Raw genomic sequence first — 12,154 nt, 5'->3', positions numbered from 1 at the left:
GGGCCGTGGGCTTTTTGTCTCAACAGTTTCAGTTTTCTTTTTTTATAAAATGGGTTCACTAGTCAGGTGAGTCCTTGTTGTCAGGTCACATTCTTCATTTTCCAATTTAATGTAAATAAATACATAATATTTAAATTGGCACACAGAAAACACACAAAATACTTCAAATATTATCTGCCAGAGTCAGTACAGAGCTGCTGCTGTACAAATAACACGTAATAAGCTCTAACATACACTTTGCAAGCTCTACAAGTGTAACAACAGTATGGCAGTCACAGTTACATGCTCCACAAGTTCAATAACATGGTACTTTACAAGCTCTACAAGTGTTATGTTCTTCAGCATGGAGCTCCTTCGACAGTGATTACAAACTAGGCACCTGCTCTTCTTGCCACTGTGAGGAGGTGGATGCTCGCCATGGTGTGCTTGATGATGCACACGACCATGATCTTCTTGCCACTATTGCATCCGTGCGCTCGATGATGGGGGTACCAATGCATACAAGTAGAACAAAATTACCAGCATTAACCCACAACTTCAAGTACAAGGTAAGTATGTATCAAGTGACAACAAAAACAAGTTTATATGCTTGTACAAAATCACCATCATTAACAAGTTTTTATGGGAATGAAAAAACAATCATCAGTACTGGATTAAACACAATGCTATCTTCATATTAGCAAACAGAATATCTCATTTTCATATTCTCAGTAAGCAAGTACAGTCAGCTTCAACCCATGTTCTAAAACAGATGTTTATCCCTCCCAGGAGTACATTTGATGGTTTATTATGGGACGGAGGTAGTATGTATCAAGTAACAACAAAAACAAGTTGAGTAAAACAGTAAAAATGCTGCATGGAACAGACTTCTTTTATATGGGTATGTTTCAATTGCATACAACAAGACAAGTCATTAATTCAATGTGAATATCAATTCAAATTGCTGCATTGCTATAGCATATCCTTCAATGACAGATTATTAGTAAGTAACTGGTCTTCCCAGGATTCAAGATGCATTATTTTGTCACCAAACTTTCAGAGATGTTGGTGCTCACCTTCCATCTTGGCGAGGTGCTTCTTCACCTTGCCGGTGCACACTTTGTAGTGCAGGGGCACCTTCAGCACGACCACCTGCACGATCAAGTAAACTGAAATTAAGTTAACAAAAGGAAGGCATGGCAATGGGCATGGGCAAATTAACTTTTGTCGACATAGCAGCATGGTAGCAATGAATTAACATCATCAAGTTAACATAGCAGCATGGCCATGGCAGCATTTCGGTAGATTATTATCATGCATCAGAAATAGCAAGATTTGTTCGTAAATCCTAGCTTTAATACAAAATGAGCAGTTGCATTTCTAGCAACAATCTGAGAACACAGTCCTCTCGGTTTGAACGAGCCAGAGAACTGAACCACAAAGAGGAACATGCTCCTATTAGGACCAATCAAGATTCGTGTACTCATCTAAGGCCAATCATTCACGACACCTAATTGTAATTTGATTCAGTCACTACAGGTGCTTGTTTTAGCACCAAGTTAAATTCAGTCAAGCATGTAAGTAGATTCAGGCTAGCAGCATACCAAGCAAAAAAAAAGATTTCAAATAGGCTAGCTAGCTGCAATTTGCTGCAATCCTAATGGTACAAACAAGCTAGCTAGATTAAACACCAACAGTAACACAGCCTAGCTGTAGTAACTAACAAGGCCACTATAAATTATTAACATGCATGATCTGCAGTACTAGGAGGCCGAGTCAATGCACATCACAATAACTACAAATGGGGTCTACTACAAGAGCAGAATTTAACAAGTGTGCTACTCCAAATCATCATCACTTGTAAATAGGAATGATCTTTTCCATGACACAAGCACGGAAAGTACAAACATAATCACCCATGCACATGAAACAGAGCAAGGTACTCCTATAGCAGCACAAGAGAGGGGGCTAGAAGCTAGGAGATGAACTCATATGAGAGGAGGTTGTAGCCGATGCCGCACAAGGCCACGGTCTTCGTCCCGCGGTAGAGGAGGTTGTAGCCGAGTTGGACCATGTGCGGAGCGTCGTCGTGGCGGTGGATGCCCTGGTTGTCGTCATCGTCCACAGAGGATGCCTACTGCTCCGAATCAAACAAAGAAGTAAGAGCTAGTGTTGTTGATCTAGTACAGAAATTAAGCAAGCGAGTATAGGAGACACACACACGTGCTACTGCTAGTATCTACAGACATCAATCAAGTTGGCTATGTGTGTGCTTGAGCTAGCTTAGTACGTACAGTCCATGGTTGGGCTCCAAAACAAACAAAGCATGCTAGTGTCAACAGAATCAATCACAAGGTTATTTTGTTGTTGTTGCTAGCACTGCTAGCTGTATGTGTAGATCCATCCATCCATCGACCTAACAAATGGTGTTGTATCTCTAGATTAAGTGCAGCAACACAAGTAGAACTAAAGCTGCAGAGCACATGTGTATGTGTACTCATCCATGGCAAACTGTACCAAACCATCCATACATGGCAAGATTGCAATGGAACAGATTTAACACTAGACATGAAAAATTGACGAGTCAAATGATTTTTAGTATTATTAACTTGAAAGGAAGCTCACTGTTTCCATCTTCTATCTATCCATGATTTTCTTTTTCTGAAGCAAGCATCAAAAGGCACAATGACAAACAAATTTCACACAAACGCTGAACCAATACTTCAAATCAAATTTGCAAGGGCTTGAAAGAGAGGTTGGAGCTCATCAAGTACCAGCTTCTAAAGGAAAGATCTTCTATTCCATACAATTTCATATAGTGTGAGCGAGTTTTCGACCATTGGCAACATGAGGACTAGTTTCATTACCTCACACGGTGGCTGGCCTGGGCGTTCTGGACACTCCATTGTGCGTGCGGTCCTTGACCCTCCATCAACTAAAAAAACAGAGCACAAAACATGTTTATAACTTCAATTCAAGCTCCTTGAATAGGTAGTATACTCCGCATAAAGTTCTCACTTCTACAACAACTCACTGGAAACATGTGAACACGGCTATCTACTTGTGCTGCAAGGTAAAAATAATCCTAATAGAAAAACGACCATATGACTAAGTGACTGATCAGGCCTACAACATAAGCAAGTGGCAGCGCAAGCAGAAAGTAGGCCTTTGAATTATCAACATCAACCGCAAGACTAAGACAAGAAGGCTTATTATAGAATCAGGCAATCACATAATCAACGACAGCAACCGACGACTGCACAATCAAGTTTCACTTCCATGAGCTCGTGATGAGGTCATACATCACAGGAGATGTATCGGGAGGGGTCTCGGAGATGGCGTCGGGGTGGTGCTGGAGCTGCGTCCTCCATGGCGTCATCCCCTCCATGGGGTCCTCTCCTCCATGGCGTGCCTCCTGTCGGTTCCATGGCCTTGGCGTGCGTGAGGAAGAGGTAGAGGGAGACGAAGCAAATCAAATCGCACCCGCAAGGCAAAAGGGAAGATGACAAGTCCATCCATGGAAGAATGAGGGATCCGGTGCTGCACCTCGTTCCAGCGGCTCGATCTGGATCCGGCGCTGCCTCGCCTCTCGCTCGATCTGAGCAGCGGCGCACGGCCAGACCACAAGTGCATACTTGCCGGAGCGGCGGAGGCATCGCTGGCGCAGGATTAGGCTCAGGCTCAGCCTGTCGTGGCTCTATTGGCCGTGGCTTCGGAAGAGCCACGGAGGCAAGAGCTCGGAGGCGGGCGGCAAGAGCAAGGGGAAGCGGAGGAGGAAGTTGCTGGTGCTCCTGCTCAGGTCGTTGCAAGTCAAGAGCGGCAGCGCTTGGGGGGAGGCCGGCGGTGGGGTAGGGGTTGGGACGATGGAGAGGAAGGTCTGGGTCGGGAGAGGGAGGCGGCGCCGCATGGGTCGGGGAGAGGGAGAGGGAGGGGAGTGTGCTGCACGATGCTAGGGTTTGGTTGGCCAGCGTGCGTTTAGGAGACGTTGGATCTGTATGGTGTGGACGGCTCAGATCGGCTTAGGGGGGTGATCCGTGGGAAGGGAGGTTCTGCCTTCTGATTGGTGCGAAAAATGTGTCATTTAAAATAGTTTCTAAGTGGTAAAAATAGAGGGAATTTGTCAAGCAGCTACCAATAATATTTTCCAAAAATGGAACCACTAAAAAATTTCACTCAAGTTATACAATATTTTATGGATGATAACCAACTTGTATGCATTTCCGACGTTTCTAGCATTTTTTAGCCATTTAAACAAAAAATAATAGTTTGCTCGTAGTTTTTTTGTGAAAGGCCTACCAAATAATTGTTGCAAAATTGGACCAAATCAATTTTCTAAAAAATAGGTCATATTTAATGTACAATTAACCAAATGGTTGGGTGTCAAAAGTTTTCATCCACCTCTCCTGAAAAAGACAAATTTTCACCAATTCAGGTGGAAGTTGGTCAAATTTGAACTGCAGCTACCTTATAGTTTGCTATTTATTTTTTCCAAAAATCATTTCTAGGTACATAAGTATCTATTTAATGATAGAAACACCAAAAGTTTTCCAAGATTCAACCACTAGCTAGGAACGGTCATGCCCGCCGTTTTGATCGCATTTTGAAATGGGCATAAAAATTCAAAAAAAATCAAAAAATTGGAAAACCTTCGCATAGTGTCATTATATGTGGCAAAGTTACCAGGAAAAATAATAAACTTGTAATACGATAATTATTTTAAAAAGTGTTCTCAGAAACGAGCTATCATGTGTGAAGGTCAATGGCTTTCAAGTCAAATGATCAATCTTATGGCCACATTCATGACATAGTTTGTTCAAATGATCTTATATTGTGCACAAGGGTGCATATTGGAATGACAAACAATGTTGCCTAAGGAAGTTTCATTTTCTCTGGACGAAAAAATCATTTTCCATTTTTCGAGCGCCCAAAATGAGCTTTTTTGCGAAGAACCTACCAAATAATTGTTGCAAAATTGTACCAAATCAATTTTCTAAATACTAGGCCATATTTAATGCACAATTGACCAAATGGTTGGGTGTCAAAATTTTTGACCCACCTCTCGTGAAAAAGACAAATTTCTACCGATTCAGCTAGAAGCGGGTCAAATTTGAACTACAACTGCCTCATAATTTGCTTTTTATTTTTCCCAAAAATCATTTTTAGGTACAAAAGTATATATTTAATCAGATAAACACCAAAAGTTTTCCAAGATTCAATCACTAGCTAGGAACGGTCATGCCCGCTGTTGACTGCATTTTGAAACGGGCATGAAAAATTCAAAAAAAATCAAAAAATTGGAAAACCTTCGCATAGTGTCATTATATGTGGCAAAGTTACCAGGAAAAATAATAAACTTGTAATACGATAATTATTTTTAAAAAGTGTTCTCAGAAACGAGCTATCATGTGTGGAGATTAATGGCTTTCAAGCAAGATGATCATTTTATGGCCACGTTCATGGCATAGTTTGTTCAAATTATCTCATATTGTGCACAAGGGTACATTTTGGAATGACAAACAATGTTGACTAAGGAAGTTTTCTTCTTCTTTGCACGGAAATTTCATTTTCCATTTTTCGAGTGACCAAAATGAGTTTTTTTTGTGAAGGGCCTACCAAATAATTGTTGCAAAATTGTACCAAATCAATTTTCTAAAATACTAGGCCATATTTAATGCACAATTGACCAAATGTTTGGGTGTCAAAAGTTTTGATCCACCTCTCATGAAAAAGACAAATTTCTACCGATTCAGTTGGAAGCGGGTCAAATTTGAACTGCATCTGCCTCATAGTTTGCTTTTTATTTTTCCCAAAAATCATTTTTAGGTACAAAAGTATCTATTTAATCAGAGAAACACCAAAAGTTTTCCAAGATTCAACCACTAGCTACGAACGGTCATGCCCGCTTTTTTGACTGCATTTTGAAACGGGCATGAAAAATTCAAAAAAATTCAAAAAACTGGAAAACCTTCGCATAGTGTCATTATATGTGGCAAAGTTACGAGGAAAAATAATAAACTTGTAATACGATAATTATTTTTAAAAACTGTTCTTAGAAACGAGCTATCATGTGTGAAGATCAATGGCGGCTTTCAAGTCAAATGATCAATCTTATGGCCACATTCATGGCATAGTTTGTTCAAATGATCTCAAATTGTGCACAAGGGTGCATATTGGAATGGAAAACAATGTTTCCTAAGGAAGTTTTCATTTTCTTTGGACGAAAAAATCATTTTCCATTTTTCGAGCGCCCAAAATGAGTTTTTTTATGAAGAACCTACCAAATAATTGTTGCAAAATTGTACCAACACTAGGCCATATTTAATGCACAATTGACCAAATGGTTGGGTGTTAAAAGTTTTGACCCTCCTCTCGTGAAAAAGTCAAATTTCTGCCGATTCAGGTGGAAGCGGGTCAAATTTAAACTGCAACTGCCTCATAGTTTGCCTTTTATTTTCCCAAAAATCATTTTTAGGTACAAAAGTATCTATTTAATCAGAGAAATACTAATTTTTTTCCAAGATTCAACCACTAGCTAGGAACGGTCATGCCCGCTGTTTTGACCGCATTTTGAAACGGGCATGAAAATTTCAAAAAAAAATCAAAAAATTGGAAAACCTTCGCATAGTGTCATTATATGTGCCCAAGTTACCAGGAAAAACAATAAACTTGTAATACGATAATTATTTTAAAAAAGTGTTCTCAGAAACGAGCTATCATGTGTGTAGATCAATGACTTTCAAGCGAGATGATCAATCTTATGGCCACATTCATGGGATAGTTTGTTCAAATGATCTCATATTGTGCACAAGGGTTCATCTTGGAATGACATACAATGTTGGCTAAGGAATTTTCATTTTCTTTGCACGAAAAAATCAGTTTCCATTTTTCGAGTGCCCAAAATGAGTTTTTTGGGTGAAGGACCTACCATATATTTGTTGCAAAATTGGACCAAATCAATTTTCTAAAAAATTAGGCCATATTTAATGCACAATTGGCAAAATATTTGGGTGTAAAAAGTTTTTATACGCCTCTCGTGAAAAAGACAAAATTCCGCCGATTCAGCAGGAAGCGGGTCAAATTTGAACTGCAGCTGCCTCATAGTTTGCTCTTTATTTTTTTCAAAAATCATTTTTAGGTACATAAGTATCTATTTAATTAGAGAAATATCAAATGTTTTCCAAGATTCACCCACTAGCTAGCAACGGTCATGCCCGCCGTTTTGACCGCATTTTGAAATGGGCATGAAAAATTCATGGCATAGTTTGTTCAAATGATCTCATATAGTGCACAAGGGTGCATCTTGCAATTAAGAACAATGTTTCCTAAGGGAGTTTTTATTTTCTTTGGACACAAAATCACTTTTCCATTTTTTTAGTGCCCAAAATGAGATTTTTTTTGTGAAGAACCTACCATATATTTGTTGCAAAATTGGACCAAATCAAATTTCTAAAATATTAGGCCATATTTAATGTACAATTGACCAAATGGTTGGGTGTAAAAAGTTTTTGATCCACCTCTCGTGAAAAATACAAATTTCCGCACATTCATTTTCCATTTTTCGAGGTCCCAAAATGAGTTTTTTTGTCAAGAACCTAACAAATAATTTTGTAAAAAAAACTTCTCAATTTTTTAAAGAATATTAGACCATATTTTATGAACAAATTTGTGTACACTAGAAACATTTTTTATAGATATTAAACGGTTTTTAGTTACATCATTAATATTTTTAATAAATATTTTGATGTCTAATATTTTGAACACATGTCTACATTTTTTAAGGCACATTGTATATATTGTTTATATATGTTTAACTTTTTTCAAATACATGATTAACATATTTTCATATATTCCCAACAAAAAAACATCTTTTCATACATATGTTTTGATGTCTATATTTGTTTTTACACATTGTACATTTTTGTATACATATAAAACATTGTTGATATTGGTTAGAAAAATTTAAATACATGATTAACATTTTTAGAAAATCTTGTTTTGTTATCTTGTTTTGTAAAATTTTCATATATACGTATTTTTGCATACACATGAAACTCTTTTATACATATCTATTATTATTTATGATTATCATTTTTTATATGCATGAAACTTTTCAAATACACACATTTAGTTTTTTAAACACATGATTTCATTTTTTGAAATACGTATTAACATTAACATTTTTTGAATTACACGTTTAGTTTTCTAATTGCTATACCATATAGCAAGATTCACGAAGGAGTTCATTATTTTCCTATTCTTATAATTTTATATTGTTTAATTGGTTTCGAGATTTTTCTATAAGGAAAAACCTTTTTAGAGTTATACAATGAAAAACTTGTTTTTTAGACAATAATGAAAACATTATTTTTCAGATAACTGACCATCCTTACCAAATGTTAATAATGAAAAACTTGTTATTTTCCCATTTTCGTTGGGCCGAATGTATGTTTTTTTTGAGTAATATGAGGGCATCCCACATTTCTTCCTGGATGGGCAGAGGCCTACATGGGACACAATTTTTTTAAAAAAAGGAGGTGGCCTCGTTCCACCGAGGCCCAAGCCCACCTTGAGCGACACCTTAAGTACCAATGCATCCATGTTCACAACCTCATGACCATTTATATTGGTCGTAATCAGGTAGAAATAAGGTCGTCGACCACTCTTGTTTGCTTTATGACCATTTGGTGTAAGGTAATTTCAGGGTTTGAGCCCTTCCAAGCGAAATGGCCGTGGATTTACGACCAATTCAGCCGGGGTCACTGAGAGAAGGTCACAAGTTGACATATTTCTTGTAGTGGATGAGATGAGTATGCAGTTGATGGTGGCAACATTTAACAACTACCAGGAGTTGGTAGACAAGGCTCTTATGATTGAAGGGAAGCAACAACAGATTGAGAGCCTCAAGAGGAAGTATGGACAAGGGAAGTACAATTCAGGAGCTCAGCAGAAGCCTCGCTTTTACCCCGAACCCGGGAGGATACACCCATAACCATGGAAGCCACACTCACAATGGAGGGGGTTCGCATAACCACAGTGGCCCCAAGAATGGGAATGAGAATGGAGCAAGCAGCAATCAGAACCGCTCTAATCCAGCCACACCCGCCAAGAAGGACTGAAGTCACATTACTTGTTTCAAGTGCTGGAAGACTGGACACTATGCCACTGAGTGCCCCGAGGCGAAGAATGGGAATGGCAATGGAAGCTCTGGGAAGAAGCCCAACCCTTTCAATAGGGGACAAGTGAACCACGTAAACGTGGAGGAGGTTGAAGAGCAGCCAGATGCAGTTATCGATAAGTTTTTGGTTAAGTCATTTACTGCAATCGTTCTTTTGATACTGGTGCATCGCATTCAGACATATCAAGGGGATTTGTGGATAAGTATAAGTTGCCCACTAAAGTTCTTAGGACACCTGTGCTAGTAACCTCACCCGGAGCGGAGTATATGGCAAGCAGTGGATGTTTTCAGATGCCATTAACCATAGGTAGTCATGTTTTCCCCTCTCACTTGATAATTCTGGAGTCGCAAGGGTTGGATGTGATACTAGGAATGGATTGGCTGTCGATGTATGGAGGAAACATCGATTGTGCCAGTAAGTCAATACTGTTTACCACCCCGGAGGGAAAAAGGATCAAGTATGTATCCAGAAATGCGCCAAGGAGAACCCAAGCAAATTCCCTCTCAGGAGTTGTTCAGGAGGAAGTGCCTGTTGTGAAGGATTATCCGGATGTATTTCCAAGGAACTACCAGGCATGCCGCCAGATCGAGACATTCAGTTTTTCATAGAGCTGTTGCCAGGCACCGGGCCTATATTGAAGAGACCATACCGGATGCCCGCGAATGATCTGGAAGAGATCAAGAAGCAGATTAAGGAGTTATTGGAGAAAGGTTACATCCGACGAAGTTCATCACCATGGGGAGCTCCAGTGCTCGGTTGAGAAGAAGGATGGATCGTTGAGAATGGTTGTTGATTATCGTGCGCTGAATGAAGTGACGATCAAGAACAAGTACCCATTGCCGATGATCAATGATCTGTTTGACCAGCTACAAGGAGCTAAAGTGTTTTCGAAGATCGATCTGCGATTTGGATATCACCAGTTGAAAATTCGACAAAAGGATATACCTAAGACAGCTTTTACCACAAGGTATGGGCTATATGAGTATACGGTTATGTTATTTGGATTGGCTAACGCCCCTGCCTATTTTATGAGCATGATGAACAAGGTATTCATGGAGTCCTTGGATAAATTTGTAGTGGTGTTCATTGATGATATCTTGGTATACTCGAAGAATGAGGAGGAACACAAGGAACATTTGCGCTTAGTCCTCGAGAAGCTCAGCGAACATCAATTATTTGCCAAGTTCAGTAAATGTGAGTTTTGGTTGAAGGAAGTTGGATTTTTTGGACATGTTATATCAGGAGAAGGTATAGCAGCGGATCCTACCAAGGTTCAGTCTTTCACTGACTGGTTGGCACCCACCTCAGTTGGAGAGATCCGCAGTTTTCTGGGACTCGCGGGATACTACCGGAGATTTATTGAGAATTTTTCCAAGATCGCAAAGCCTATGACGGCGTTGTTGAAGAAAGATACTAAGTTCCATTGGACTGAAGAATGCGAAGCAAGTTTCCAGGAGTTGAAGAAACGTTTGACTACATCCCCAATGTTAATTCTGCCGGATATACGCAAGGATTTCCAAGTGTATTGCGACGCCTCTCGCTTTGGACTTGGAGGAGTACTTATGCAAGACGGAAGAGTTATTTCGTATGCCTGACGACAACTTCGACCGCATGAGTTGAATTATGCCACCCATGATTTGGAGTTAGCAGCTATGGTGCATGCGCTCAAGACCTGGAGACATTATCTCATTGGAAACCGTTGTGATGTGTACACGGATCACAAGAGTTTGAAGTACATTTTTACTCAGAAGGAGCTGAACTTCAGGCAGAGGAGATGGTTGGAGCTCATAAAGGATTATGATATGAAGTTGCACTATCATCCAGGAAAGGCCAATGTCGTAGCAGATGCTTTGAGCCAGAAGAGTTATGTCAATACCCTCGTAAGCGGAGGATTGCCAAGGGAGTTAGCAGAAGATCTCAGGGAGCTTCATTTGGAGATCGTCCCTAGAGGTTTTGTTACAACGATGGAAGTTCAGTCTACATTGTTGGGAAAGATTCGAGAAGCTCAGAAGGACAAAGAAATTGCCGAGATAAAGGAGAGAATGAGCAAAGGAAAGGCCAAAGGATTTCGTGAGGATGAGCACGACACCTTGTGGTTCGAGGACCGTGTTTATGTGCCCAATAATGCAGAAATCAGGAAGTTGATACTACAGGAAGCTCATGACTCTCCATACTCGATACACCCCGGAAACACCAAGATGTATTTGGATTTGAAGGAGCGTTTCTGGTGGATTGGTATGAAGAAGGATATTGTTGACTATGTAGCAGTATGTGATGTATGTTAGAGAGTGAAGGCAGAACATCAGAAGCCAGCAGGATTACTGCAGCCTATGCCGATACCCGAATGGAAGTGGGATAAACTTGGCATGGATTTTATCACCGGATTACACAGGACCCGATCGGGATATGATTCTATCTGGGTAGTAGTGGATCGTCTGACCAAAGTAGCTCACTTTATCCCAGTGAAAACCACTTACACAAGTGTGAAGTTGGCCAAGATATACATGACCAGGATCGTATGTCTGCATGGAGTTCCGAGGACCATCGTATCAGATAGAGGAACATAGTTTACTTCAAAGTTTTGGCACCAGCTGCACCAGACTTCGGGAACCAGACTAGAGTTCAGTACAACTTTTCATCCACAGACAGATGGACAGACTGAGAGAGTCAATCAGATTTTGGAAGACATGTTGAGAGCTTGTGCGCTAGACTATGGATCTAGTTGGGATGATAACTTGCCATACGCGGAGTTTTCATACAACAATAGCTACCAGGCCAGTTTCAAGATGGCACCGTTCGAAGCCCTGTATGGAAGAAGGTGCAGAACACTGTTGATGTGGGATGAAGTTGGAGACCGTCAGTTGTTTGGACCAGATTTGATCAGAGAGTTAGAAGAGAAGGTTAAGCTGATTCGGGATAGACTGAAGGTAGCTCAGTCCAGGCAGAAGAGTTATGCAGATTCAAAACGCAAGGAGGTAGTCTATGAAATCAGAGACCGA

At 40.0% G+C, this 12,154-nt stretch overlaps 1 long non-coding RNA gene across 1 annotated transcript; it reads right to left on the bottom strand.

Annotated features, from left to right (window-relative positions):
• Positions 1–219: 219 nt before the first annotated feature.
• On the bottom strand, positions 220–2,914 carry LOC141028020 (uncharacterized). The gene is made up of 2 exons (XR_012190154.1): positions 2,847–2,914; positions 220–2,116 (listed from the first exon to the last, which is right to left on the bottom strand). It is a non-coding gene; the product is annotated as an uncharacterized lncRNA (long non-coding RNA).
• Positions 2,915–12,154: the final 9,240 nt, after the last annotated feature.

The sequence above is a fragment of the Aegilops tauschii genome, chromosome 7 (genome assembly GCF_002575655.3).
Source record: "Aegilops tauschii subsp. strangulata cultivar AL8/78 chromosome 7, Aet v6.0, whole genome shotgun sequence".
NCBI lineage: Eukaryota > Viridiplantae > Streptophyta > Magnoliopsida > Poales > Poaceae > Aegilops > Aegilops tauschii.
The sequence above is the reverse complement of the archived record's forward strand: the minus strand, read 5'-3'. Positions and strand labels throughout refer to the sequence as shown.